The 27,986-nt window shown below is 42.6% G+C and overlaps 1 long non-coding RNA gene across 1 annotated transcript; it reads left to right on the forward strand.

Moving 5' to 3' along the window:
- Window positions 1–8: 8 nt before the first annotated feature.
- On the forward strand, window positions 9–27,977 carry LOC108351450 (uncharacterized). Its single transcript, XR_015625322.1, has 7 exons — window positions 9–704; window positions 12,608–12,643; window positions 13,153–13,359; window positions 14,829–14,933; window positions 15,992–16,104; window positions 17,414–17,495; window positions 27,874–27,977. It is a non-coding gene; the product is annotated as an uncharacterized LOC108351450 (long non-coding RNA).
- The last annotated feature ends 9 nt before the right edge of the window (window positions 27,978–27,986 follow it).

A 27,986-nucleotide genomic window follows, 5' to 3' on the forward strand; every position in this document is an offset into this window, starting at 1 on the left:
TCCCAGGTGGAAAGGGGGATGAGAGGGAGGAGTTGGAGCAGGCGGTGGACCGGAGGAGGGGCAGGCCTGTAGGTCTCTGGGCACCTATAATCTGTAGCCTCCACTGTGGATGGAGGCAAAGGAGGATGGGGCAGGATATTCTTCGCCCAGCCATTGAGTTATCTGACTAGTTTTAAAATATTAAGCCTGTCTGGTGTTTTCCCTTGGGGGCTGTTGGAGTTAGCCGCAAGAGGTTGAGGGAGCTCGGGCAGACCTCTCCAGAAAGAGCAAGGGTGATTTTAAAATGACAAGCAATACCTAACACTGCTGAATTTCTCACAATATCAGGACCTGCCCTTGATTCCCTCAACATTCCAATTCTCAGTCCTTATTGATGACTTTATTAGTGAATTGGCTGCAAGGTCGATCAATGTGAACAAATTTATGAACCCACAAGGAAGATGAAGTCCCTGAGGGTTTCAGTTATCTACAATTGCGTATACCACCCAAAGCCTCACGCTATTCTAGGTAAACAAACACAGAGCAAGTGTTAGGCTGCCTAGTGTGTGATGACTAGAAGGGTGCTTTTTCCCTCCTCAACTCGAGAGGGCAACTGCAGTCTGGAAGTCCACTATTTCAAAAGTCCATGCCTTTGGCTGAGAGCAAAACATTAAGCCACATTAAACTGAACACACCCTGGCTAAAACCTGACGACAGCACACAAGGTAAGGTGCTTACCCCACCAAGGTAAAGGACGCCTTTTTGCTTCGGGGGAATGTGTTATGGGGAAAAACAAGTCTAAGGAAAAAGTTGATGTCAATTTGTAATCCCATATCTATTAGCTATCTTCATAGATAATTAGGAATACACTAATTCAGAAAGCTTTTCAAACTGAGAGTTGTCTCAATTTTAGTTTGAATGAATATGAATATCTCTGTAGTAAAACAAAAGGGACAACTGAAATTTCAGATTTTTTTTTCCTATGTAGTTCCTCATAATATGTTTGAAGAGTTGGATGGAAAAACATATTTCATTAATTAATGTTACCAGTTTGCATTAGGTTCTGTTTGTCCTTTCTAGAGGACTTAGTTCTCAGGTTTTGAAGAGTTTTCATTGCAGGCCAAATGGTGCTCTTCTACAAGAGCCAGAAGGAAGTGCTGGAATTAAGATAGGAAAACAAAGGATGTTCTGTAGAGAGAATCTCTCTTGTATGGTGTGTGGAAGCATCAGCTGTCAATAAAGAGCTGATTGGTCAATGAGCTGAGGCGGGAAAAAAGAGGTGGGAGTTGCGGTAGGGAGAGAGGAAGTCTGGGATAGAATTAGGTGAGAAGAGAGTCACCCTGAACTCTGAGGAGACAGACACATGAAACTGATAAGAGGTAACCAACCACCTAGTGCTCATAGAATAGAATAAATGGGTAAATTAAGTTATGATCAAGTTGAGGACCAAGACTGAACTTACGGCCTCAGGGTTATTTTGGAAACTTGTGGGAAAGCCCGTGGTTACAGTGTTCTCCATAGCTGACCCCTTTCTTTTTCTTTTTTTAAAAAGATCTATTTATTATTTATACATTGTTCTGTTTGCGTGTATGTGTGACTGCAGGCCAGAGGGTACAGGATCTCATTAGGGATAGTGGTCATGAGCCTCTGAGCCATCTCCAGCCCAGCTGACCTTTTCTTCCTCTTGACTGTCTTCTCCTCTCCCGAGCCACAGGACCATCCTTCCAGTTGTACCATGAAAGCATGGCTTGTAGGACAATGATGAATGGGATAGAAAAGAAACGTGTGTGGAGAATAAAGGCTGCCCTCTGATGCCATGCAGCCCAGAGCAGGCGACGCATGGCCTCGGGCTTTACTCAGTCCCTTCTCTTTTCCTCTGACTGTTCTTTGTAGCATCATGAGTTAAGACACAGATCATGTTCTTAAAATTTTTTCTCCCAAGTGAAAAATAACAGGTTTTGTAAGAATTTGCAGGACACAGGGAAGGAAACATCCAATGTGCATGTTTTCATAGCAAACTAAGGGTGTGTTTAATTGGTGGTCCTCCCAGTATCTGTGGAACAAGAGGAGGAATAACCACTTGTACTTTGCAGCATTATTTATTCTGCCTGGTCTGGTTATCAAATCATGAGTATGGTCTCCTTGTAAACATGAGGACTGCCCAGCAGCTACTTAGTCAGCTCAGTGGACATGTCCAGTGAAAGGCAGCAACAACAGCAACAATAACAACAAAAACACCACCACCAACACTACCACTAACAGCACTATGAATACCAACAACAACATCATCATCAACATAAACAACAACAGCATCAGCAACTACACCACCACCAACAGCAACAGTGCTATCAACAACACCAACACCAACACTACCAACAACAGGACCACTAATATCACCACCACCACCAATAACAACAACACCATCAACAACAACTACGCCACCACCAACAGCAACACCACTATCAACAATACTAACACCAACACTACCAAGAATAAGATCACCAATACCACCAACACCAACAACATCATCAACAACAACTACACCACCACCAACAGCAACACCACTATCAGCAACACCAATACCAACACTACCAACAACAGGACCACCAATACCACCACCACCAATACCAACAACCACACTATCAACAACAACAAGTACAACAACTACACCACCACCAACAGCAACACCACTATCAGCAACACCAATACCAACACTACCAACAACAGGACCACCAATACCACCACCACCAATACCAACAACCACACTATCAACAACAACAAGTACAACAACTACACCACCACCAACAGCAACACCACTATCAGCAACACCAATACCAACACTACCAACAACAGGACCACCAATACCACCACCACCACCAACAGCAACACCACTATCAGCAACACCAATACCAACACTACCAACAATAGGACCACCAATACCACCACCACCACCACCAACAACAACACTATCAACAACAACAAGAACAACTACAACAGCAACACCATCATCAACAACACCAATGCCACCACCACCAACAGCAACATCGTCAGCAACAAGAACAGTTACACCACCACCAGTAGCAATAACACTACCATCAACAATAGCAACACTACTACTACCAATTACACCACCACCACCAGCAGCAACACCACTACCACCCACACCACCACCACCAAAAACAACAACATCCACACCACCACCACCTTCAAAAACAGCAGCAGCAGCAGCAGCAGCACCAATGCTACTACCACCACTAACAGCAGCAGCAACACCAACAACAAATTCTGTCACTGCTTCTAAAATTGCCATCCTAAAAGCCATTATTTGTATTTTTCCTTTGCACTAAAATAGATGGAGTCCCATTTCCCCAAACAAGTCAATTCTACACATATAAGAGAAATAACAAAAGTTTAATTCTTGCATATCCCTGCTCTGTCTCATTCCCCTTAGCATTGTTTTTATGTGGTCACCTTTAAAACAGTTGCTTGTCTCATGAATTTCCTACTATGGCTTCATTCCTATTTCTTACCAATTCTCTTCTAATTTAGCAAGAATTTCCTCTGGCTCACTTAGGATGCAAATTTGGCATCTAGTCTATTTCTACTCCTGCCTTGTAAGTTTAGTACAGCCACTCAAGTGAAGGAAAAAAATCAGATGAGAAAAGGGTGTTTTAAAAAGGGTAAATTGAGGGCTGGAGAGATGGCTCAGTGGTTAGGAGCGCTGACTGCTCTTCCAGAGGTCCTCAGTTCAATTCCCAGCAACCACATGGTGGCTCACAACCATCTTTAATGGGATCTGATGCCCTCTTCTGGTGTGTCTGAAGACAGCTACAGTGTACTATATAAATAAAATAAATCTTAAAAAAAAAAAAAAAGGGTAAATTGAGAGCAGAAAAATGAAGCCATAGCATTTTGTCTCTGGAAGAAGACCCTTGGCTACGAATAGAACCAGCTAGGTTAAAACTCAAGCTGGGTCTCTGGATAATCTCTCCTAAGAAATTCTTGCCTCCCGTTAGAGTTTCAGGATCATCTTCAGTCTCTTCCAGAGTTCAGTCTGCCCACTCTGGTCCTCACACACAATTTCAAGTTTCCTTTCATTTTAAAAGAGATTGTTCAGAACCATCATATTTAAGTATATGTGAAGAATTCAAATATCCTTTTTTATTTTACAAAAATGCAGAAACTCCTTTTATTAGGCCACATATAAAACATATGAATAATAAAAAAAAGAAAAAAAAGAAAAAATATGTACATATACAACTCAAATATATTATACAGCTCAATGGATCATTAATTTAAAAGTTCAATTTATGAGCCATAATAAAATTGGATAATAAAATTAAGAATCAAGTTGAACTCTAATATGTAATTAAATCCCATAAATAGTACTTTTTTGCTTTTTTCTTAAGATGTATTTTATGTATATGAGCATTTTGCCTTCATGTATGTACGTATGTATGTATGTATGTATGTATGTATGTATGTATGTATGTATATGTACCATGCACATACCTGGTACTCATCAAGGGAAGAAAAAGGCATCAAGTGATTAGGAACTGGAGTTGCAGATGTTTCTGAGCCACCCTGTGAGTACTGGACACTGAACCAGGGTCCTCTGCAAGAGCAACAAGTACTATTAATTGCTGGTCCATCTCTTCAACCTTATCTTAGTTTGAGTTACTATTGCTTTTGATGAGGCTTTAAGTTAAAAGCAACTTAAAGATAAAAGAGTTTATTTCCCTCACAGGTCCATATAACAGTTCATCATCAAAAGTAGCGAGGGCAAGAACTCAAGCAGGGCAGGAACCTGGAGTCAGGAACTGATGCAGAGGCCATGGAGGGGTGCTGTTTACTGGCTTGCTTCTCCTGGCTTGCTCAGCCTGCTTTCTTATAGAACACAGGACCACCAGCCCAGGGATGGCACCACCCACAGTGAGCTGGGCCCTTCCACATAAATCACTAATTAAGAAAATGCCCTCCAGGCTTGTGTACAGCCAGATCTTTTGGAGACATTTTTCTCAATTGAAAAGCTGCCTTCTCTCTGATGACTCTAGTTTGTGTCAAGTTGACATAAATCCAGCCATGACAAGCCTCCAAATAATACCTTCCAGTAAGAGGAATCTGGAAATAGCTTTATAAGAAATTATACCAAAAGAATTCTGAACACATTGAAAACTGATGTGCTTGTCTATTTCTGAGAACTTCTGGATCTTTGGTCTATTGATAAGGTTCAAATTCTGGTTGTATTGAGGTTATAATTTATTATTTTAGTACTTTTTTGACCCTATTAACAAGAACCTGAACTCTGTTATATTAGTTTTTACTTTCTAAATTTTTTTTGCAATACTTTTTGACCAATGACACAAAACAAAGAAGAAGCTGCAATTTGAGTTGACTCAGAGATGATCCACACTCAAGAGCAGGATGTGTTCAAGATACTGAAGAGTATAAGAACAGGGAGAAAAAGAAACACTCCTCCATTGCTGGTGGGATTTTAAACTGGTACAACCACTCTGGAAATCAATCTGCAGGTTCCTCAGAAAATTGGAAATACTTCTATCTGAAGACCCAACTATACCACTCTTGGGCATATACCCAAAAGATGCCCCATTATACCACAAGGGCATATGCTCCACTATGTTCATAGCAGTCTTATTTATAATAACCAGAAGCTGGAAACAACCCAGATGTCCGTCAGTGGAAGAATGGATACAGAAAATGTAGTTCATTTACACAATGGGATACTATCCAGCTATTAAAAATGAGGACATGAATTTTACAGGCAAATGGATGGAACTAGAAAATATCATCCTGAGTGAGGTAACCCAGACCCAAAAGGACATGCATGGAATGTACTCACTGATAAGTGAGTATTAGCCACAAAGTACTGAATATCCATAATACAATTCACAGACCATGTGAAGCTTAACAAGAAGGAAGGCCCAAGTGTGGATACTTCAGTCCCACTTTAGAAAGGGGAACAAAATAATCACAGGAGGCAGAGGAGAGAGGGACTTGGGAGGGAGAGAAGAGAGGAAGAGGAAAGAGGGGGCAATATCAGGTATATGGTGAGACAGGAGAGAAGCCCGAGGGCCAGGAGAATGGAAATATGCAGCAGTTGTGGGGGCGAGGGTGGGGGAACCTCTAGAAAGTCCCAGAGTCCTAGGATGTGAGAGGTTCCCAGGATCCAGTGGTGATGACCTTAGCTGAAATGCCCAACAGTGGAGAGACGGAACCTAAAGAGGCCAACTCCAGTAGACGTGGCCCCCAGTTGAGGCAGGGGACCACCCGCCAATCCTCAAAACATTTGACCCAGAATTGTTCCTGTCTAAAGGAAATGCAGGGACAAAAGTGGAGCAGAGACTCAAGGAAAGGCCATCCAGTGATCTGCCCAACTTAGGATCGATCCCATGGACAGGCACCAAACCCTGACACTATTACTGATGCCATGTTGGGCTTGCAGAGAGAAGCCTAGCATGGCTGTCCTCTTAGAAAAATCTACCAGCAGCTGACTGAAACAGATGTAGATACTTACGCCAACCATTGAACTGAGATCAGGGACCCCTGTGGAAGAGTTAGGTAGGGCAGGACTAAAGGAGATGAAAGGGATTGCAAGTCCAAAGGAAGAACAACAGTATTAACTAACCTGGATCCTTCATAGCTCCTAGAGACTAAGCCACCTACCAAAAAGCATACATGGGCCTGTCCGTGGACCCAGCATATATATGTAGCAGAGGACGGCCTTGTCTGGCCTCAGTGGGAGAGGATGAGCCTAATCCTGTAGGGACTTGATGCTCCAGGGAAGGAGGAAGCTAGCAGAGATGAATTGAGAAGGTGGGGGTAGCAACCTCTCCGAAACAAAGTGGGGAGGGTGGGGTGAAGAACTCAGGAAGGGAGAACCAGGAAGGGGGTTAACATTTGGAATGTAAATAAATAAAATAATTTAATAAAAACAGCAGGGTCCCTTAAAAAAATCCTTTTAACTCCTCCTCTTCTTTCCTTTCATCCTCTTCTTGTTTGACTTACTGTCCTGTAAAGCGTTCTTACGATTTAAAATGTATAGCTTAGGACAGAAGCAGGAAAGACTTTAAGGAAATAATAATTAAAAAAAAATCTAAGTATAATTTATCAAGTCACAGGGTAGTTATTTTAAAAACCATCACAGTAAAGACTTCTTTACCAGTATGGACTACATACCACACGAGCACTAATGAAAAAGAAGGCCCCTGTCTAGTGAACAGCTGTTATTATCAGTTAGGCTGATTGGAATGGAGAGCTATGGCCAGCTGCAGAATGCATTCAGGAGCGGTGAGAGGAACTGGCAGCTGCTATCCCGAGTCTATAAATATTTTTAATTAAAATTTGCCTCCTGGTTTTCAATTTGGGTGATAGCGAGGAATTTTAGTTGGGTAACTCCAGGGGTAAAAGGATATCTCTCTCTTCAAAAGAGCCTCTTCACTCTTCCACAAACAACGACTATTAGCAATAATGGCGGCACCCTGCTGCTTGCCTGATGAGACACCTACATGCACCCAGTAATTTCGATGTACCCTGGCTGTCTTTTAAAGCCTGCATATTTTAGACAGAAGTCTTACCTTTCCATCAGAAATTCTTGGGAAATGTGGAGACAGCGGACAGGAATTATCTCTAACGCTTCTGAATGACACAGAATGAAACCCCCCACCCCCAACACATCCACCCTCCCCATGCGTTTGTCTCTGAAATCTCACAAAGTCCTCATTTACCTTGACGGTTCCCTCTCCTCCCATCAACCATTTGCTCTCAGGGTCTCTGCAGTTGAGTTCTCCGTCCCTTCTCTGCACATTCTCCTTAGGTACACTCAAGTTCTGCTGGTGGTTTTATAACAACGAGGCCTCTTCTCACCAAACACAGAGCCACCTGGATACCCCTAGGCACTTAAAGCCTTTTAGGGACCATAGACCTGCTTTCAGTCTTGCTAATCTCAGTTAATGGCTCCTAAATCCTCATTACTGAAGCCTTAAAATAGTCACTTAAGACTTCTTTATGCCCCTCACTTTCCTGACTAAATTCTTTCACCTCTACCTCCATTTCCACAGCGAACCCTTCTAGGTGAGCTGAGAACAGGCTTGCCCAGCATCCTTCAATAGCCTCCTCATTGTCTCCCTGCTCCGATGGTTTGAATGTGCTTGGTCCATAGGAAGTAGCACCATTAGGACTTCTGGCTTTCTTGGAGGAGGTGTAGCCTTCTTAGAGGAATTGTGTCACAGTGGAGGCAGGGCTTTGAGGTCTCAAATATGTACTCAAGTCTGGCCAGTGTGATCCAGAGCTTCCTCCTGGCTGCCTGCAGAAAACATTCTCTTGGCTGCCTTCAGACCAAGGCGTAGAACTCTCAGTTCATCCAGTACTATGTTTGCCTGGGTGCCAATATGTTTCCCACCATCATGATGCTGGATTAAATCTCTGAAACTAACCCAGGCCCAATTAAATGTCTGCCTTTATAAGCATTGCCTTGGTCACGGTGTCTCTTCATAGCAACAAACCCCTAACTAAGACACCTACCTATCTCTAGATTTAGCTCTTCAAATGACCCATCGTCAAAGAATGAAATCTGCTCAAATTGCCCCTTTCAGTTAGGATGTCATTGGCCCTCTGTCTTCTCTGGAATAAACTTTAAGTTTTTAGCCGAGACTGCAAGAATACCTTGAGTGGGCTGTAAAGTCCAAGTTTCAATGCCAAGAAATGGGGGTCACCGTAGGCTGGGGAGCCATGCTTTACTTACCTGCACACAGGCCACTAGGCAGGTAGATGAAATGCACACCCAGCACGTATAGGCTGCACACAGTTGGGTACAAGCACACAATTAGACTGGCACACAGGCTACATGGATGAAGGTACACAGACCTATGGATTGACACACAGAGAACTAACAAAGGAACTCACCTTTGACCTCAAGCCCATAGATATAAAGAATCACACAAAAGTGGCCTACAGTTCTTGTGAGGAATAGCAAGATAATGGGTTACACCACTATTTACTTTTGGACATCCAGTGTCAGCCATTTTGAGCTGACTTATAGTCCCCTGGGTACCCTGCATTACACATCTTGGTCCATGTAGGACATCCATATCAGTACCACGTTGTCGAAACATGAACTGGTCTATGTAGTTTTCTCCCCGTTCAGGGCTGATTTCTCTTGCCAATTTCCACTTCATGCTTAAAGGTAATATATGTTACAAGCTCCTCATATGCATGCTAGCCTTTGAAAGAAGGGGACTAGCTTAAAGTTTACACTAAGTGAAGTCTTCCATAGGTGCACCTTGCATACCTCCAGGTATAGGCGAGTTGTGTCTTCTCTAAGATTTATGGATGTGTGGGTCTGCACACGTGTGTGTGTGTGTGTGTGTGTGTGTGTGTGCGCGCGCGCGTGTGTTTGTGGTGTACACCCATATATGCATACGCCAAGGACAGAGAAGGATATGTTGAATGTCTTCCTGTATTGCTTCTATCTTAATGTTTTGATAAAGAGTTTCTCACTGAACCCAGAACTCAGCATTTCAACTAGACCGGCTGTCCAGGGTTTCCTTGTCTTCAGCCTGGAGGGTGTGTTGCACAGCACAAGCCTGGGTTTGGAAGGCGTATGAGCGTTCAAACTCAGGTCACCTTGTTTCCACAGCAAAGCACTCTTGCCCCACTGAGGTATCTCCATGACCCTTCATTTTGTGTAGTCACTGTGACATTTACCAAAGACTATTATAACCATTTTTACAATCTCATGATATTCTTAGAGCAGAAGCCATGTCTAACTTACTATCATGTCCCACAGTTGCTGTCACAGGGCAATTAAATGTTTCACAGTAAAAAGAACAAAAAAAAAAAAAAACAAAAAAAAAAACTGAAAAAAGTTTCAAGTAATGGAACTAGGTCAGCATTTTTGAAAGTCTTAACATTAAGTAGGCAATTAAAGAACATTAGGATTTTTTGAAGTGCGCATTAGTTTTATTTAATCAGATAAATGCTTAACTGAAGGCTGAAAAGAATTCGTGCGTCCCTTATTTACAGATGATATTCAGCCAAATTCATTTATTCTTGTTTAGGATAATGGCACATTGAAAGCATCTTATTTTCATTTCATTAGTTTCTCTCTCGTGGCCAAAGATTTATGCTTCAGATAGCTAAGATGCATATCTTTTATGTTATATAATTAATATTCCTATTGCTGCAGTACAAATAACCTTTCCAACATATTTACTTGTAAAGGAACTTCATTTAAGCCTTTCCTCACTGAGAAATCAAGACTTAGATGCAAATCTAAGGAACGGGATATATGCTCTAACAAGCACATGGTAGAGAATTGGCTTGCTCACACAGTTGTCTGCGTGGTTTGCAGGCAGAAATACAAAGGACCACATGAAATGCCACTTAGTCCAGTTCTCTGTAGCCAAGCCATGCTCAAACCTAATCCTGTAGGTGAAGCCACTTGCCGATAAAATCCTATCAGCACAATGGGTGTGTCAGTGTTCTTTAGAAGAGAGCTGTTGGGGATTTAGCTCAGTGGTAGAGCGCTTGCCTAGCAAGCGCAAGGCCCTGGGTTCGGTCCCCAGCTCCGAAAAAAAAAAAAAAAAAAAGAAAAGGAAAAAAAAAAAAGAAAAGGAGAAGAGAGCCACTAAGGTTGACGTGCCATGAGGAGGACTTGCCTGACAGAGTAATCTAAAAAAGACTATAAAATAAGTGTGCTTGATATGTGGAGGAGATAATAGAAGGAATAAAGAAAGGATGAGGAATGGAACACTAAAAATAGATAAGTTCAACTAAAGCAAAACTTCAAGACATCAAGTGGATTTCCCTAACCTAAAGTGTGGGAGACTGTCATTCTATGTCTTTGGGGATATTCTGTATTCCGCCTGTGTTATACTGACAGAATATGAAATGATTCTCATTGTCTCCTTTTGCAAGTTTCTGGTAAACTTCTAGAATGCCTACGTCAATTGGGGACACCTATTGGGTTCACATAGCTTAGCAATTTACATTTTCATCTATAACTATAGTTACTTTGTCTTTGCAAATTAATTATAGTCTGTGATAGTCTAAAAGTTCCAAGCATTGCCTGTTTATGAAGAACACTTTGGTTTTTTGGAAGTGGAACATATTGATGCAGTGTCACTTTAGAGCCCAGGCTCTATTTGTGGAATTATTAGCAACACAAAATTAGCTTCTGGAGACTTGGTAAAATATGTTGCTTGCTCTGGCTATAAATCATCCCGCTAGAGTAATATTAATTTTAATAAGTAATCCTGTGGCTTACATTTAAATCTGATATCACGGCTAACCATCTTGAACAAAACTAGTCAGTAAATGAATTAGGGCAGTTTGAGATTTATTTTTCCCATAATACAAACAAAACTATAAGCAAAACGAGACCCAGAAGATCTGTGTGGGTATCCAGAGCTGCCAAGGACCTTGTGGTCTTAAAATATCTCTTACATTTGGTACTATGAAGGTGAAAGCTTAAGTCAACTATGCTTTTCAGATGCAGCGTTGTTGGAACGTGGATTAGGGTGACAACACCATGCCTAGATGCTGATGGCTATATAAGAAAGTAGAGAGAAAGCACATACAGACACTAGCCATCATGTGCTGCACCAAGGACTCCACCCCCAAGGAAGCCATCATCTTGAACCTGAACCTCCAAAATAGAAACTCTTTTCTTTATAAAGTTATTGTGCCTGGAGTACTTTGTTATAATAACATTCTAAATCAAACACATGGGGAAACCAAGCTTTCTTAAAGTTCCACATTCACTTAAAATTACATGGCTGAGTGTGTTTTAGCAAAGACTTGACAGGGCATTTGATGTTTGCGCCTCAGTTTCCATATGAGACAAAGAATCTCACAGATAAGACTCATATCTAAATATCCGAGAGCTGTCTTCACCAGGACAGAAAATATGCTCCGCGATTGGCAGCTTTGCACTCTTTGCCTGTGTGGTGTGTGGTGTGTGCACGTGGGTGGCTGTGCATGAGTGTGGACGTGAAGACTGGAAGTTGACACATGCTGAGTTTCATTCTCAATTGTTCTCCATCTTCTATGTTGAGGCAGAGCCTCTCTCCCAGCCTAGAGTTTGCCGTTCTGCTACTTTCCATAGCCACCTTGTTTGAGATCCTTTGTCTCTGTCTCCCATACGAACTGGCATTGTAGACAGGCAGCCATCCCCAACAGGTTCTGGGAATCCTAACTCCTGTCCTCCATAAGTACTCTACCCTCTGAGTATCTTCCCTGCCTCCATTTTTAAACTAAAAAAAAAAAAAAAAATCACAAAATCATATCCTCTCAGCTCCAGCCTCTGTCTCTGAGTAAGATACAGCTTTTTACCATTCTCTTTAGAGTGCTCACAGTTCTGAGTCTTCCATTCCCCCATAGAGGCAGGTTGGTGCTGGCAGATTTATTTTTATTTAGTTGGGCTATTCCAATGTTTATTGATTAAACCTCAAACCTAGAAGATAAAATGCTGCTAAGATAGCTTCATACCACAGAAGCAGTGTCAGCGTGTTCTGACTGGTTTTTGACTACTGAAAATGTTTATTATGACCTTTCTATATATGGTCAATACTATTATTATTATTATTATTATTTTGGTTCTTTTTTTCAGAGCTGGGGACCGAACCCAGGGCCTTGCGCTTCCTAGGTAAGCGCTCTACCACTGAGCTAAATCCCCAGCCCTATTATTATTATTATTATTATTATTATTATTATTATTATAAATTATCATTTTAAGATTATATTAATCTCTTATCGACAAACACTAAATAAAATAAAACAAACATATTAGGTCTAATACAGGCTGGTCAAGCTTCTTTCCCCCTAAAACACTATTAAAGAACTCAGCCCAACAGGGGCGTCACATTCTAGCACTCAGAAAGCAGAGGCAGGTGGCACTCTGAGTTCCAAGCCTAGTCTACAAAGGGAGTTCCAAGACAGCCAGGGCTACACAGAAAAACCCTGTCTCAAAAAAAACAAAAACAAAAACAAACAATCAAACAATAGTAACTTGATCTCTGTTCATTCTGCTTTTGCTGTGTCTGTTTTAGAGTCAACCTTTACCCACATGACTTCATGATGTCCGTTGGCGTTTCAGCCAGCACAGGCATGTTCTAAGCAGGAGGGCTCAGAAAACATATTTCTCTTAATTCTCAGGAAGCTTCTTGAGGAGAAGTAGATCCCACAGCTGCCTTTCCTTCAGAGAGAGGCCAGGAAACATTTCGTGCATCCTCTTCTGGCATTAACAACAGAGAGCCACTGAGGGGCATTGAAAGTCATACTACGCCATCTGCTGGAAGTTACCTGAGGAGCTACAGAAACTATCAGAATCCTATGTCTCTGCTTGCAATGAAATTCCCGTAGGTATGTGGCAGTACAAGGTCTGAGGGATTTTTGCAAATGTACTTGGTTCTGGGGAAAATGATGGGGTGCGGTCCTCTGAGGTAGACCCATACGGACACAGGCAGATCACTGTGAACTAGAGGAATCGGAATAGGAAAGCAGGCCTTGGCTTTGGGAGTTAGGATGTCACATGGTCTTGCCAGACTATTTCCGGCACGCGCAGGGACCTTAGGATTGCAGCGTTGAGCTTTACTGTTGGCACTGTGAGCAAAATCGCTGACATGACTGTTGCTGCCACTGAGTCTCCAAAAGCCTAAATCTGCTCTCACAGGGATGATCTTGAACCTACCATGGAGGTTAGGGGGACATTATGTTTTGAAACAAAATGTCTCCCATAGGCGCAAGTGCTCTCTCTCTCTCTCTCTCTCTCTCTCTCTCTCTCTCTCTCTCTCTCTCTCTCTGTGTGTGTGTGTGTGTGTGTGTTTCAAGATAGGGTTTCTCTGTTTTGCCCTGGCTGTCCTGGACCATGCTTTGTCAACTAGGCTGGCCTCAAACACACAGAGATTCACCTGCTTCTGCCTCCTGACTGTTGGGATTCAAGGTGTGTGCCACCATACCCGCCTAAAGGCGAAAGTTCTCTTTTTTTTCCATTTAAAGAGACTAACTTGCTTGCATTCATTAGCAATAAAGTTAAGCATGTTCCTATAATAAAGAAAGAGGTCGTCTTATAAATCTGTAGAAAGCGTATCCTGAAATCATGGGAACTTTAACAGGTGGTGGGTCCTAGGTAGAGGTTGTTAGGGTGTGCCTTTTGGGGTGCAATGTCTAACTCTGACCTTTTCTTAGGGTTTCTTTGCTCTGCTTTCTCCCTGTCCCATGGTCAGCAGCTCTGCTCTGTCGTTCCTTTGCTACCCTGAATGATTGAGACATCTGAAACCCTGAGCCAAAATATATAATTCCAATCAGTAACTTGTTCTAGTCAGATGAGTGGTTACTACAATGTACCACATGACATTTTACAAAGATCCCATTACCTCAGCACTGGAGAGAACCTGCCGATTCAGTCCAAGCCGTGCTAGCTGTGTGCTAGAAAAAAAAAGCCTAGGAAATCAAGCCATTCACCCCAGCACGTCAGTGATGTAAATAAGTCATTTGGTGCCCTGGCTTATTTCCTACCAGTTGGAAGAAGTGGAAAAACACCAAAGTGTGTTTCTGTTGTGCTGTGTGCCTGCCATGTGGAACACAGAACTGAAGAGTTAGTTAATGCTAGCCATTTAGGTCCGGTTTGTTTAGTATCTGCCTAGTTAACACTAGCCATTTAGTTCAGGTTAGTTTAGAATAGGCCTCTTCTTCCCCACATGCTCATGTGCAGATAGGACCTATGTCAATCTCATTAAAGCCCAGTGCAGTTTGAGTGATGAAGTTGTTATTAGATCTATTTTCACAGACTGAATCAATGACAGAACCTGTTATTCAAATGCACTAACCAGGCCCTGGGGAAGCCCAGTGGGCCCCGGAGTGAACAAAACCAAAACAGAGGACATGGAAGAGGAATGGAGACTTTGTGGAAAACAGAAAATGGCCAACAGAGGCAGGTAAGAGAGGTGGGGGGGGGGGGAGGCAAGAGTAGTGAGAATATATTATCCACACATGTGAAACTGTCAAAAAATAAACTCATAGTATGTAATTCTCAAAAGAAACCTGTGATGGTTTGTATGTGCTTGGCCCAGGGAGTGGCACTTTTAGGAGGTGTGGCCATGTTAGAGGGGGTGTGGCCTTGTTGGAGTAGGTGTGTCACTGTGGGTGTGGGCTTTAAGACCCTCATCCTAGCTTCCTGGAAGCGAGTATTCTCCTAGCAGCCTTTCGATGAAGATGTAGAGCTCTCAGCTCCTCCTGCACCATGCCTGCCTGGATGCTGCCACATTCCTGCCTTGATGATAATAGACTGATCCTCTGAACCCCATAAGCCAGCCCCAATTAAATGTTGTCCTTGTAAGAGTTGCCTTGGTCATGGTGCCTGTACACAGCAGTAAAACCCTAACTAAGACAAGTCTTTATTAAAAAAATATTTTTAATGCTAACCAACACAAGGTGGAGATTGTGTTTTTCCATCAAGTCACCGGAATGCCCTGTCTGTCACTGAGGTCACCAGTAGAGGCTGAACAAAGAGGCGACACTGCTCTAGACCAGAGGTTCCCACTCACTCTGTTTCTGACTTCCTTATCGTCCGCTCTCTCCACAATTGAGCATTCGAGCCCATCCTGTTTGCGAATCTATGAGCAGAGAAAGAGAGGTATTTCTAGGGAAATGTGCCATTTTCAGAGGCGAGATTGGGTACCAGGTCAGGAACCTGGGGTGGGAACTGAATCCCACAGATGTTCTAACTGGAGAGCTGGAAAAGGTAAGACTGTGTCTGTTGGGATCACCCTGATGGGTCGTCACTGAATGGCCTGGATGGTGTGGAATGCGCATCTGGTCTGCACATTCTCCACCCTCAGACCTTAGCCAACGGGAGTCCACTGAGGGGCGGGGAGGATTATTTTTGTCCTACCTATCTTTGGACTCTGCTGTCTGCCTTATGTTTTCAATACCTTGCTTTTCCAGTGCCATTTCCATGGATTCAGAGTTAATTTTGTAATTTCATTCCAAATAGAGATGCTGCTTAAGATCTGGGGCGTTGGAGAATGCCCCCTCCCCCCCACTATACAGAATCTAGCATGCAAGGAGGTGGACGCTTGTCGGATGTCAGGCAGTAGCTGGCCCAAGGTAAGAACGTGCTACAGGGAGAGGACTCACTTGCTACTGCTCCTAGGTCTAACTGTAAACCCTGTGCTCACTGCAGGATGAGACCCCACAGTTAGAAATGATGATTTGGGAACATCAGTTATCTTAGGGCATATTTACAACACACGAGGGCTCCCCCTAGTGGTGATGAAGAGAAAATCTGAAACCTTTCTCCCACACAGACAGTGAACTGAAAACGTAATGATTTTTGTTTCCCTTTAAATCGGTGTCTAAATAGGTGGAGTTTGGTCTTAAGGCAGGTGTTCTCAACCTGTGGGTCGCGACCCCAAGCCCATCATAAAACACAAGATATTTACATTCTAATTTATAACGGTAGCAAAATTATAGTCATAAAGTGGCAATATAAGTAATTTTATGGTTGGGGTCACCACAACATGAGGAACTGTATGGAAGGGTCACAGTACGAGAAAGGTTGAGGAACACCTGATTAAGGTGATTGCCCTAACCACTGTATTATCTCTGTAGCATTCGTTTCAAACCACAGTCAAGCTGAGCCACTGTGTATTCTCATCAAGCTAAGTGAAGTTCACTCAATATCTGTTGAATTAAACACCAGTAATTTCTCATTTTTAGTTCACAAACATGTTCTTGATAAGCTATTTCTACATCAGTAAACTGAGTCAATCCAAGCCAGATTAGAGTATGTAAAGGCAGGTTCATCGGGAAGCTGCTCTTAGAAGGGTTCAGCAGTCCCTAGGAACTAGGCCAGGGAAATCACCATGGGGAGAAAAAGAGGAGAGAGGGAACAGAAAGAGAGAAAGTGTGCACAGAGGGAGAAGAAGAGGGAGACCCAAATGTCTGGATTATATAGGAAATTGCCTCTGTGGCAGGGGAAGCCCAGCCTTTGGGCTGGAAAGTTCAGGGTAGAAGGCAGGGTATGCTAAATAGGGACTGAGGAATGCTGGGAGATCCTGGAGGCCAGGTTCACTTTGGTTTGTAAAATATGCACCTCGGCTGTTTGTCCTGTGTCTGAATCCCAACAGTTATAAATAATGACACAACCTACCAGTTTTTGCTTGCTTTTTACAAAATTATCTTTTATTCAGTTTTGTTTTCCAAAATTTCTACTAGGTTTGTTTCCGATCAGAGCTTACCACGCACCTCCTTGATAGCATGGGATTTCCTTGAGAGGATGGGATTTTTCCGATGTTTTCCATAAGAGACATTGCAAGATTGGCAACATGTCTATATAATCATGTATACATCTATGTAATATTGGACACTACATCTATAGGTTGTAAAATAACTCAAGATTCCTTTTCTTCATCAGTCTCCCCCTTCGCCTCTAAAGAACTTCAGGCACTATACAAGTGCATCAAACTGTTGTTGCGTATAGAAAAGGGCGAGCCCTGGTGAGTTGTGTATGCTTGTTGGGGTCCAGCTGTGGTTTTACGTCCTTCACCTCCTCCTTCTTGGGGTGTCCAGACACTACTGCACGCTGGGCTGGAAGGCTGAAGTGGAGTCCAGAGCCCGTGGGGATCTGCAGAAGGGGGTGGGGGAGGCCTTTCCCAGGAGTCTCAGTGTTACAGCTCTTTTAGACAAAGATCTTTTCCTTCTCTAACGATCTTCAATGAAACAGCTCTCTTTGATCATTTTAGTTTGTGTGCATATCTTTATCTGGAGTGGGCTTGTACACATACACTTTATTGGAGTGGACTAGGGCTTTATATTTATGAACCTTGGAGAGTGGGAAGGGATTCTCCGGGCAAAGTTTCATTGGTTGGAGTTTAAAGTACCGGGAATGCTTCATTGTATGGAGAGACATTCCAGGAATCTCAAGTACTTGCTGGGCAGGTTCTTATGGGGAAAGAGGAAGTTGAACTTGTAGGTCTGCCAAGGACTACTTGACCTTCCCCAGGTAGAAGGTATGGTGGGGAGGCCTTGATGGTAGTAAGGGCAGTCCTCCATTTTGCACCTAGCTCAGAGGTGCTGTCTGGTCACAGTAGACTGCAACCTTAACGAGCAGGATTTCCCCACAAGTTGTAACAGGTGCTCAGTTCTCAGTGAATGCTGACCAAACAAGAAATGTATTGGAGGGGGGGGGGGGGAGCAGACTTTAAAGTCACAATTGAAAGGAAAACACATTCAAATTGCCTTCTAGCCACTGTGATCTTTCATGTCCCCAGATTTACCTGAAAGCAAGTAGCTTTTGTGATGAGAGACTACATTGTAGTGAGCCCTGGTGGATTGTTGTCAAGTGCATGTTGGGGTCCAGGTGTGGGTCCACATCCTCCACTTCCTCTCTCTCAGGGTGTCCCAGTTACTGTTACCTAGATGCTCATGTCTGTACACCATACACACACACACACACACACACACACACACACACACACACACAAGAGAGAGAGAGACAGAGACAGAGACAGAGACTCAGAAAAAGAGAGAGACTCAGAGAGAGACAGAGACAGGGTGAAAAATAGTCACGGGGCAGGCAGAGAGACAGAAACAGTGAGAAATAGATAGGCAGGCACGCGCACACGCACACACACACACACATACACACACACACCCATGGGGGGGGAGAGAGAGACTCAGAGAGAGAGACACTCAGAGAGAGACAGAGACAGGGTGAAAAATAGTCAGGGGGCAGGCAGACAGACAGAAACAATGAGAAATAGGCAGGCGCACACACACGCGCGCGCACACACACACACGTTGAGGTGGTGAAGAGAATACCATATATAATTGCTGTTTACTTCCCCAGGGTTCAGGCATTAGAAACTTGGTCTCAGTTGAAAACGTTGAAAGGTTCTACCCACTGTTGAGGAGTGGGGCTTCATGGAAGGTGGTTTAGGTCACTGGAGGCATCACCCTCAGGAGGGGTTGGTGTATTAATTTTTATTATCTGTTCGATGTTTAATGCTTTTTATATCAAGCATTGTCCTTTCCTTTTCAAATTGAGAACATAGGAAACTGGAAAGGTTAAGTAAGTTGACCAAGGCCACACTGCTACTAAGTGGCATAGCTGGGATTCAATCGAGTCCATTTGTCTACTTGCCCAATGTTTGCTCACGCAGCAAATATTTCTAAGCGCATACCAAGGACATGACACTGAGGAGACTATGAGGATGGGGAAAGGGAAACAGATGTATTCTTTCAAAGTCACTGACAACTTTTAAAGAACAGGGAAGGAACTTAGTATCACACTAACATGCCTATAGTCCCTGCACTGGGAGGCTGAGGCAGGAACATCCAGAGGTCAAGGCCACCCTGAGCTAAGTAGGAAGACCCTGCCAAAATAAAACAAACAAAAAACCTTCCCAACAACGGAACAACCTCCTGCCATTAAGGAAGGGCCAGCACAGAACAGTCTTTGGGTGAGAATAGCTCTCCTTACGAAAGAAGAGTTTGGCGGGGAGGGTTTCCTTTGATTTTTAAAGTCCTGCTAAGTGGCCTGTGTCACCTTCATACTCCAAGTTCAAAGCTCTGAATCTGACTAGCAGGGATTCTCCACTGAGAATCCTGTCAGGCCCTTGGTTCTTAGGTAATGAGCACCTGCAACCTTCTCGAGCGCTACACTGTGACTGTAAAGTATCCATTTCTTCACCAAGTAAGTAGAGGCTTATTTTCTTTTAGCACAGTAGCAGCCATCCCTCTTAGAAACTGTATCATTAGAGGGCATAGGTCAATAGTTTGCCCACCTTTCAATATTGTCACACACCATTCTTCCTTCCCAAAGCTCATAAGATGAAGTAATAATCACCTGGTCAAATCAATTTCATCATTAGTAAGTCTACTAAGCACATAACGGAGGAACACCGCTCACATAGCGACTTACAAGTGTTTAATTAAAGTGTGTTGCACCCGGGAAAGCTTTCTGCTTTCCTACTTTTCAGATTACTCTTGATGAGTCTGGGGAGGGTTCTCCAATCCTGCTGTCTGCTGTTCTCTTCTCAAATGCACCGTGACTGACTGAATCCCAACCCCTACCCCACCTCCGTGTGTGTGTGTGTGTGTGTGTGTGTGTGTGTGTGTGTGTGTGTGTGTGTGTGTGATAATTGTTATTTGTCTTATATTTTAGGATGCCTGGTTATGCTCTTTCCTTTGGTACAGTAGACTTGTGCCTGAAACTGCCTGAGACAAACTGGGCAATGCATCTATTCAACAAATACTTACTAGATATAAACAGTTAGAGAAGAAAGATAACATAAATGTTCTTTTTTTTCCCCACCAGAGATCTTAAGAAGTTAACCCTTCTATATTCTAAAATGCAATCACTATTCCAATTTTCCAGAGGGTTAACTTTTTTTTCTCATTTCATTTTTTTTCTATAAGAGAAATTTAGTAATGAGAAGGGGCCAGGAGAAGTGTGGCCCTATTATAAACAGTGATGTTTCAAATAGCTTATTTCTAGGTAATAAATGTCACGTATTATAATGTTAACAGATTACTATGAATTTTTACTATGTGAACTGGTTTTACAATGTGAACAGGATAGTTCCATGTGGAATCTACCAAAGTCATGACGTATAAAATTTAAGGATATTTTCTCTCTCATTCATGACTAAAATCTTAGCTGCTATGCTTGTTTCTCCCTCCCATGGCTAGGTTGGGCTTCCTCACATGTAAGGGGTCCTAGTGTGGTTGGACAGCACACCCTGAGGTCACATCCCAAGGGAGAGGAAATAGTAGTTGCCAGTCTCCCTAAAACTGTGGCTTAGATGTAGCAGAGCCATGTCTGCAACATTCAATTGGCCTAAGTAAGTCAAGGACCCTGGCCAGATATCAAGATGGGAGAGATAGATTCAATTCTTTGTGTGAGGAGTGACATGGAGCATACACAAGTGAAGGCATTAGTAGTGGCTTATTTAAGGCTTCTGCACCATATTCATTAGGCAGGTCTTCTTAGGCTGCCTGATTATTTACCTTGGGAGCATTGTTGACTCTGTACCAATATATTCCTGGCAGGGATGAGAAGTTAAGCCACGTGAGTATGCTGTGATAATTTGATCACTCTGTGAGCCCTGCGATTGTGTTATTTACTGAAAATATCTGTTTCTAGTGGCGGTGTGTCTCATCCCTAGCACACATCTTTAATCCCAAACAATGAAGATAGAGTTAGTTTGTAGAAGGAAGCAGCCATGTTTGAAACTGGTGTCCAATTGAGTGGCAGATAAAGTGACAGGTCAGAGAACAATTTGATAGGATATGCCCAACTCGACTCTCAGGAGAAGAGGGAGGAAAGGGAAGCTACTTGAGATGGGGTGGGGGGGTGGAAAGAGAGAGAGAGAGAGAGAGAGAGAGAGAGAGAGAGAGAGAGAGAGAGAGAGAGAGATAAGGCAGGCAGTTTTAACTGGGAGAGTTTTAGAGAGATAGGTTACAGAAAGAGAACAAGTTAGACATAGGTAAAGTTAGAATGAGTCAGAGAATGAGATTAGAACAAATTGCCAAAATTAGTATGAGGCCAAGCGGAACAATTCAGGTGAAGCCCAGACAAGCCAGATTGATTCGCTTTGGAGAGCAGTTTGAGCCGGAAGAACCAGCCAGCCTGAGTTCAGAAAGAACTAAAAAGGGTAAGCTTGATCAGCAGCAAGTCTCAGAGGCTGAAAACATTCTAGACCTAAATAAGATTGTATGGAAGCCAGAAGCTTCCAGGAGAATAAAAAAATACTTTTACACCCCTGACTTCCTATTACTGAAATGTTGACATTAGTCATTGCTTTGGTGGAATAATTGCTTCAACCAAAACCACCCCTGCCAGGCACCTGCTCATCTCTCCTAAAATATGACTAGTTATCATTGTAACAATCGTTTAGATTCATTAAACACCTGTCTTCTACAAAGTCAAATGAGATTCATGGAGGGTTCTTTTTGTTGTTGTTGTTGTTGTTGTTGTTAATGAATCACCACAACGTTACTATTGAGATCTTGTCTTGGTTACCCTTCTACTGCAGTGACAAAACACCATGACCAAGGCAACTCATGAAAGAACACATTCACTCAGCTTATGATTTCAGAGGGATAGGTTTCATAATGGCGGAGAAGTGGTATGGCGGTGGCAACAGCTGAGAACTGACATCATGATCCGCAAGTTTGAAGCAGAGAAAGCAAGAGACACACTGGGAATGGCGAGTCTTAGGAAGCCTCAAAGCCCTCACTCGGTGACACACATTCTCAAGCAAGGCCATGCCTCCTTACCTTTGCCAAATAGTTCTGCCAAATTAGGACCAAATATCCAAACACATGAGCCTGCATGTGGCCATTCTCACTGAAACCACTATAGGGAAGGTAAAGGTGCATGCATCTTAAACACAAAGACGATAAAACAGAAGGAAGCTCTGAGAAAGTTAACCAAGATCACACGGAGGGAGTCCTCTGTAAACAAGTGAGGGACAATATATTATTTACTTTTTTATTTCTGTGATCAAACACCATGACCAAAGTGACTTAGAGACGGGAGGGTTTATTTTAGGCTTTTGGTTCCTGTCCTTATTGGGGCAATGAAACACCATGACCGGACTATACATGGACTGACCCTGGACTCTGACCTCATAGGTAGCAATGAATATCCTAGTAAGAGCACCAGTGGAAGGGGAAGCCCTTGGTCCTGCTAAGACTGAACCCCCAGTGAACTAGACTGTTGGGGGGAGGGCGGCAATGGGGGGAGGGTTGGGAGGGGAACACCCATAAAGAAGGGGAGAGGGAGGGATTAGGGGGATGTTTGGAATGTTGACCGGAAACCGGGAAAGGGAATAACACTCGAAATGTAAATAAGAAATACTCAAGTTAATAAAACAAAACAAAACAAAACAAAAAACCAAACCAAACCAAACCAAACCAAACCAAACCAAAAAAAAAACACCATGACCAAATCAACTTTTGTAGGAAAGGGTTTATTTAGCTTATGCTTCCAAATCACTATTCATCATTGAAGGGAGTCAGGACAGGAACTCAAAACAGGGAAGAAACCTGGAGGTAGGAGCTGATGCAGTGGCCATGGAGTGGTGCTGCTTACTGACTTGTTTCCAATGGCTTGCTCAGTCTGCTTTCTTATAGCACCCAGGGCCACCAGCCCAGAGATGGCACCGCACACCATGGGCTTGGGCCTCCCCATCAGTTACTAATTAAGAAAATGCTCTACAGGCTTGTGTGCAGCCGGCTCTCCTGGAGACAGTTTTCTCAGCTGAGACACCCTCCTCTCAAGAGAATCTAGCTTGTGCCGAGCCAGCACAGTTCCAGGGGACTGAGAGTCCATTGCCATCCTGATCCTACCTAAACAGTGTGAAAAACGTGTATTCAAATGCCAAGAGTATGGCAGATAGCTCACTCAAAATCCCAGACAGCATGCTCGCCCGTTTTCTTTGTCAACTTGATGTAACCCTGAAGAGGGAACCTGGGCTGAAAAATCCCCCTAATCAGATGAGTTTGTGGCTGCATTTGTGAGGTCTTGTGAGACCGTCTTGATTGACGACTGAGGATGATGTCCCTGTTCCTGACTGAGCAGGGCGAGCCCAGACTCCACAGGAAAGGGCGCTGAGACATGGTGAGCATGTCTCCTCTTTGTTGCTTCTGCCTCAAGCTCCTGCCTCAAGTTCCTCTCCTGACTTACTTCCGAGGTGGATTATGACTTGGAAGTGTAAGGTGAAGTAAATCCTTTCCTCCTAAGTTGCTCTGACCATGGCATTTATTGCAACAGAAAAGCTTATTAACATCGTCATCAAGTTGTTTTGTATTTTCGTCTTCCAGTGTTTTATAGCTGAGTATTTAAATATCTCAGCATGCTAAAATGTTTCCAGAGCAAAAATAAATAAATAGATAAATAAATAAATAAATATCGGGTATAATTACTTCTTTTAAGCTTTGTCTCTGGATAAGCTACAGACTCTCATATGTTGATGGGTAAAGATGTCCAAGGTATGTTGTGTACATTGAATAAAGTGCCATTTAGTCATACAAGAGTGGCTTGTAACAGGCTTCTAACACACAAGAAGGGTTGTTTTCCCAATCCTGTGATTTCAGAAATTTTAATATGTTAATTCAATAAAAGAACGGACAGGATTAACAAAGCACTTTTACCCTTTATTCTATGCCTAGCATAGCAACTAAATTGATTAATATTAGCAGTTAGCTGATCTGTTTGTTGTTAGAGTTTGTATATTTAGATGTAGCCTGTATGAGTTAGTGTCTCTGGGTATTTTCATCCTCGTGTACAACATAACAGCTGACTCAGATGAAACTTTATTTTTTGCATCTTAGTTCAGAGGTTTCATGGATACACGCTAAGCTTTTCAACGTTTAACCAATACCTTCATTGTGACCACTTGCCCTCTAGTGGCAAGAACCAGAGGCAGACATTCCTTTAAAGAAAATTTCCTGTACACACACCCATCAAAAGATGATAAAGGTTTCAATGAATATTCCTTGTGTTTGTATAAAAATTTATTAGCCCCTCCAATAGCTGCTTAAAACAATGACCAGTCATGTAGTGAAGACTTTGTCAACTCCCTGTTGCATGGGGCTGCCAATGTGACTTTGTTTTCTCAACTGAGAACCTCTCTACATGACTGCTGCTCACCCTTGTGGAGTGGCAGTTGGCTTTTCCAACATAAGAGGAGGACGAGAGACACAGAGAGAAGTGGCCGAGTGAGAAGATGAATGTCTTTATGTCACGGTGCCTGCTAAATCTAGCATATGGGTTCATAACCCTAGGATTATGTAATAGGTTACCCTTTTTTACTTTTATGTTAAGCTTTTATGTCTTTTGAAAGAATCTCAAGAAGAGTCCCCAAGTCTCTCCTGAGAATCTCTAGTCTCAGAGTATTCGGTGCTCATAAGACCATCTCCAGCCCCTTGAGATATTCCTGCCCTGATCCTTAAGGAAGTATAACCTTGAGACCTGAACCACTGGAGCTTCTGGGGAAAGGCGCTCTTCTGTGTTCTCAAATGTGTGTTGTTTTCTGTGCAACAGTGTGGAGACTTAGCATCAGATCTGTGAAGGGACTAGTAGACAAAAGCAGGTTATGATCGCCATGTGTTTATAAAGTGTAATGATCAGAAGCTCCAATCTTCATGTCTCCCAATGGGTCGTAGGCAGCTAGACTTTTTAAACGGAGAATTTGCAATAATGAAGTTGCGATGTTTACTAATGCCGTTAAGAGACTTAGTTAAATACATATCCACTAAGCGTTTAAAATACTTTCTGTGAAAATTTCATTTTATTCCCAGCCACCTACCATAATCTCCATTAAGAATGAGAGGAACTTGTAAATTTAACGAATGGCTAAAGATCTGCTTTCCCAAGTGCCCAACTAGTCCTCCCACGTTGTATATAAAAATAAAATACTGTTTGTTCCTTTTTGCATAAAATAATTTGCGGCAATATCACTACATCTCACATGCCACCGATTAAATCTTGAATATGAATGCAGGCATTTAAAAACCTTCTGCTGCTATGCTACAGCCTAATATTAAGAAATGTGCTCCAGTTCTCCTTTAGGGAGAGAGAATATTATAACTGCAAATGAAATCAAAGCTGTTGCTTGTCAATGAAAACAAGTATAAGGAGGAAGAAAAAAAGCCTGTTACATAAGAAGTGGGTGAGGGAATTAAATTTCCAAAGAAACATAAGTGTTTTATTGGTCTAGAGCCCAGAGGGACTACTATTCAAGCAGCAGTGAATGTCTTCAGACACCAAGCATCCCCTGTGCTTACAAGTCCCATTGTGTGGGTAGACAGGCAACTGAATGACAGGCCAACTGAATCCCAGATGACAGATGCAAAGTTGAACGAAATGGAACAGGGTTACTCACCAGGAAGCCTAGCAGATAAATAGATGTAATGTCAAACTGCCTTCTAAATATTTATAACTATATGCATAGACGAGTGCTGCTTTCAAACTTGCCCAGAGAAGCCTCTGGATAGTAGGGTGCAGTGGAGATGCTCATAACTGGTCCGAGCGCTGAGAAGTGACTGTTGAGTGCCAAGCCCTAAGTGGGACACCTGTACCAACCTCAAAGCCCAGGGAAGATTACAGAATAGGAACTGGAAAGTAAGCAAGAGTTCTGTGAAATGCTGTTGTTGTAAAGATATATAAATAATAAAATGTATCGGTGTCTTTTACCCCGCTGGGTCTACACCTCGGTGCCCCAAGATATCTGCTAGATTATCTTGGTGGAAACACATCCCAGCCGCACTTTCCTACACTCAAACCCTCACATAAAAGAACACACAGCACAATAATCTTAAATCCAATTGGTAAGATATAATTGCCCACTTAAACATACAAAGCCCAGTACCATCCATCCCTTGAGAACATTAATAGCAACCTGTAAATACACAGAGCAGAATCTTAACATCACCTGCCATGGCTTCTCCCCTCTGTCCGTCTCCTCTTCTCCTCCTCTCTCCCTTAGTCTCCTCCTTTTCCTTCAAACTTCTCTCCCACCCATCCTTCCTTCTCCTCCAATGACAGGCCTCCTTCTATCCTGTACCTGCCTCACCTGTGACAACATCCTACAAAATGTTGTCTTTTGAATAGTACAGGGCACCTTAACTCATACACTCACTGCACCTATAGTTTCCTAAACAATGCTTGTACAAGATGAAGTCAACATTCTAGCAGGAAGCGCTAATTATAAGGACATGATGGTGAGAGGGAGATATATAAGGATATCCAGGGAGAGTTGGGTGAAATGGAAGCTTCTGGTAGTGGCATGTGATACAGGCTCACATGGTGTTTTGCTGATGGGAGAACATGTGATGTTTGGAGAGAGTATAAATAGGACTCAGTGCACAGCTACAACTCCCTTGCATAGCTTACCTTTGCAACTCTGTTGTTCTCATATCTTTGCTGATCTTCTCAATCAGACACAGCAGAGAACTTCTCAAGGCATTCCAGCTGGTTCTGGTTGCTCCCCACTGACTTGTGCTGATTCAGCGGAGACCTGGTGGTTTCTTCTGGATCATGCCACCACTGCTGACTCCTTTTTGGTATCTTTACCCTACTGAACTGGACTGCTAGTATTGTGACAAAGGGAGATTGTAATTGTCCCAAGGAACTCCTGAACAGGTCCACATCCCCTTGTCCTATTTACCACCTTTTCTCTCCTACCTTTGGATGGTGGGCTAGAAAGGGGGATGAAGCATTTGAGAACCCTTATTAAAAGTAGGTTTTGAAAATCTAACCCTACAGTTGGGGGTTGGATCTATTGAAGATACACTGTAAGTGTATGAAAATTGCCAAAGAATAAATAGACTTTTGAAAAGAAGGCCAGCAGAGTAATGAATGGCAGTCTGGCAATGTGCTTTTGACACAGCTTCTTTCTTCACAGACAGAAGAATGGAAACTGTCTCTGCGTGCTACGCTTGGTTGAGATTAAGGCATTTGCTGACCCTTTGTTTTAGAATCCTACAGATCCGAAACCATAGAGATGTAGACCAATGTTTCTCATCTAAGAGCTGCTGAGATTTTACTTTAAATAGTTATTTGTTGTTGGGGGATGCAAATTATTGGGTCTTTCCCAAGTACTCTCTAAACTGGGACAATAATTGAATAGAATTTCTTCCTTTTATGTACTTGTTTCTTTTTGTACTTTCTCTGGGAGATTACTGGGACAGATGTGAACACTTTATACTGCCAGATTGCTTTGCAAATGCCAACAATTGTGTACATTTCCACTAGAAGTGTTTGCAAATAGTCTTTCTTCTAGCAGAATTAGTTCTCTCTCTCTCTCTCTCTCTATATATATATATATATACATATATATATGTATATATAATCTGTTCTTGCAGATCTGCTAGTCAAGAAGTGATTTTTTTTATTGTGAAGTCTGAACACTTTTCCACTAGGAGTGAGAATCATACATGAAGAAGCCACTCACCTAATTATGCTTATGGTAAGATGG

The sequence above is a fragment of the Rattus norvegicus genome, chromosome 7 (assembly GCF_021556685.1).
Source record: "Rattus norvegicus strain SHRSP/BbbUtx chromosome 7, alternate assembly SHRSP_T2T, whole genome shotgun sequence".
In the NCBI taxonomy this organism is placed as follows: domain Eukaryota; kingdom Metazoa; phylum Chordata; class Mammalia; order Rodentia; family Muridae; genus Rattus; species Rattus norvegicus.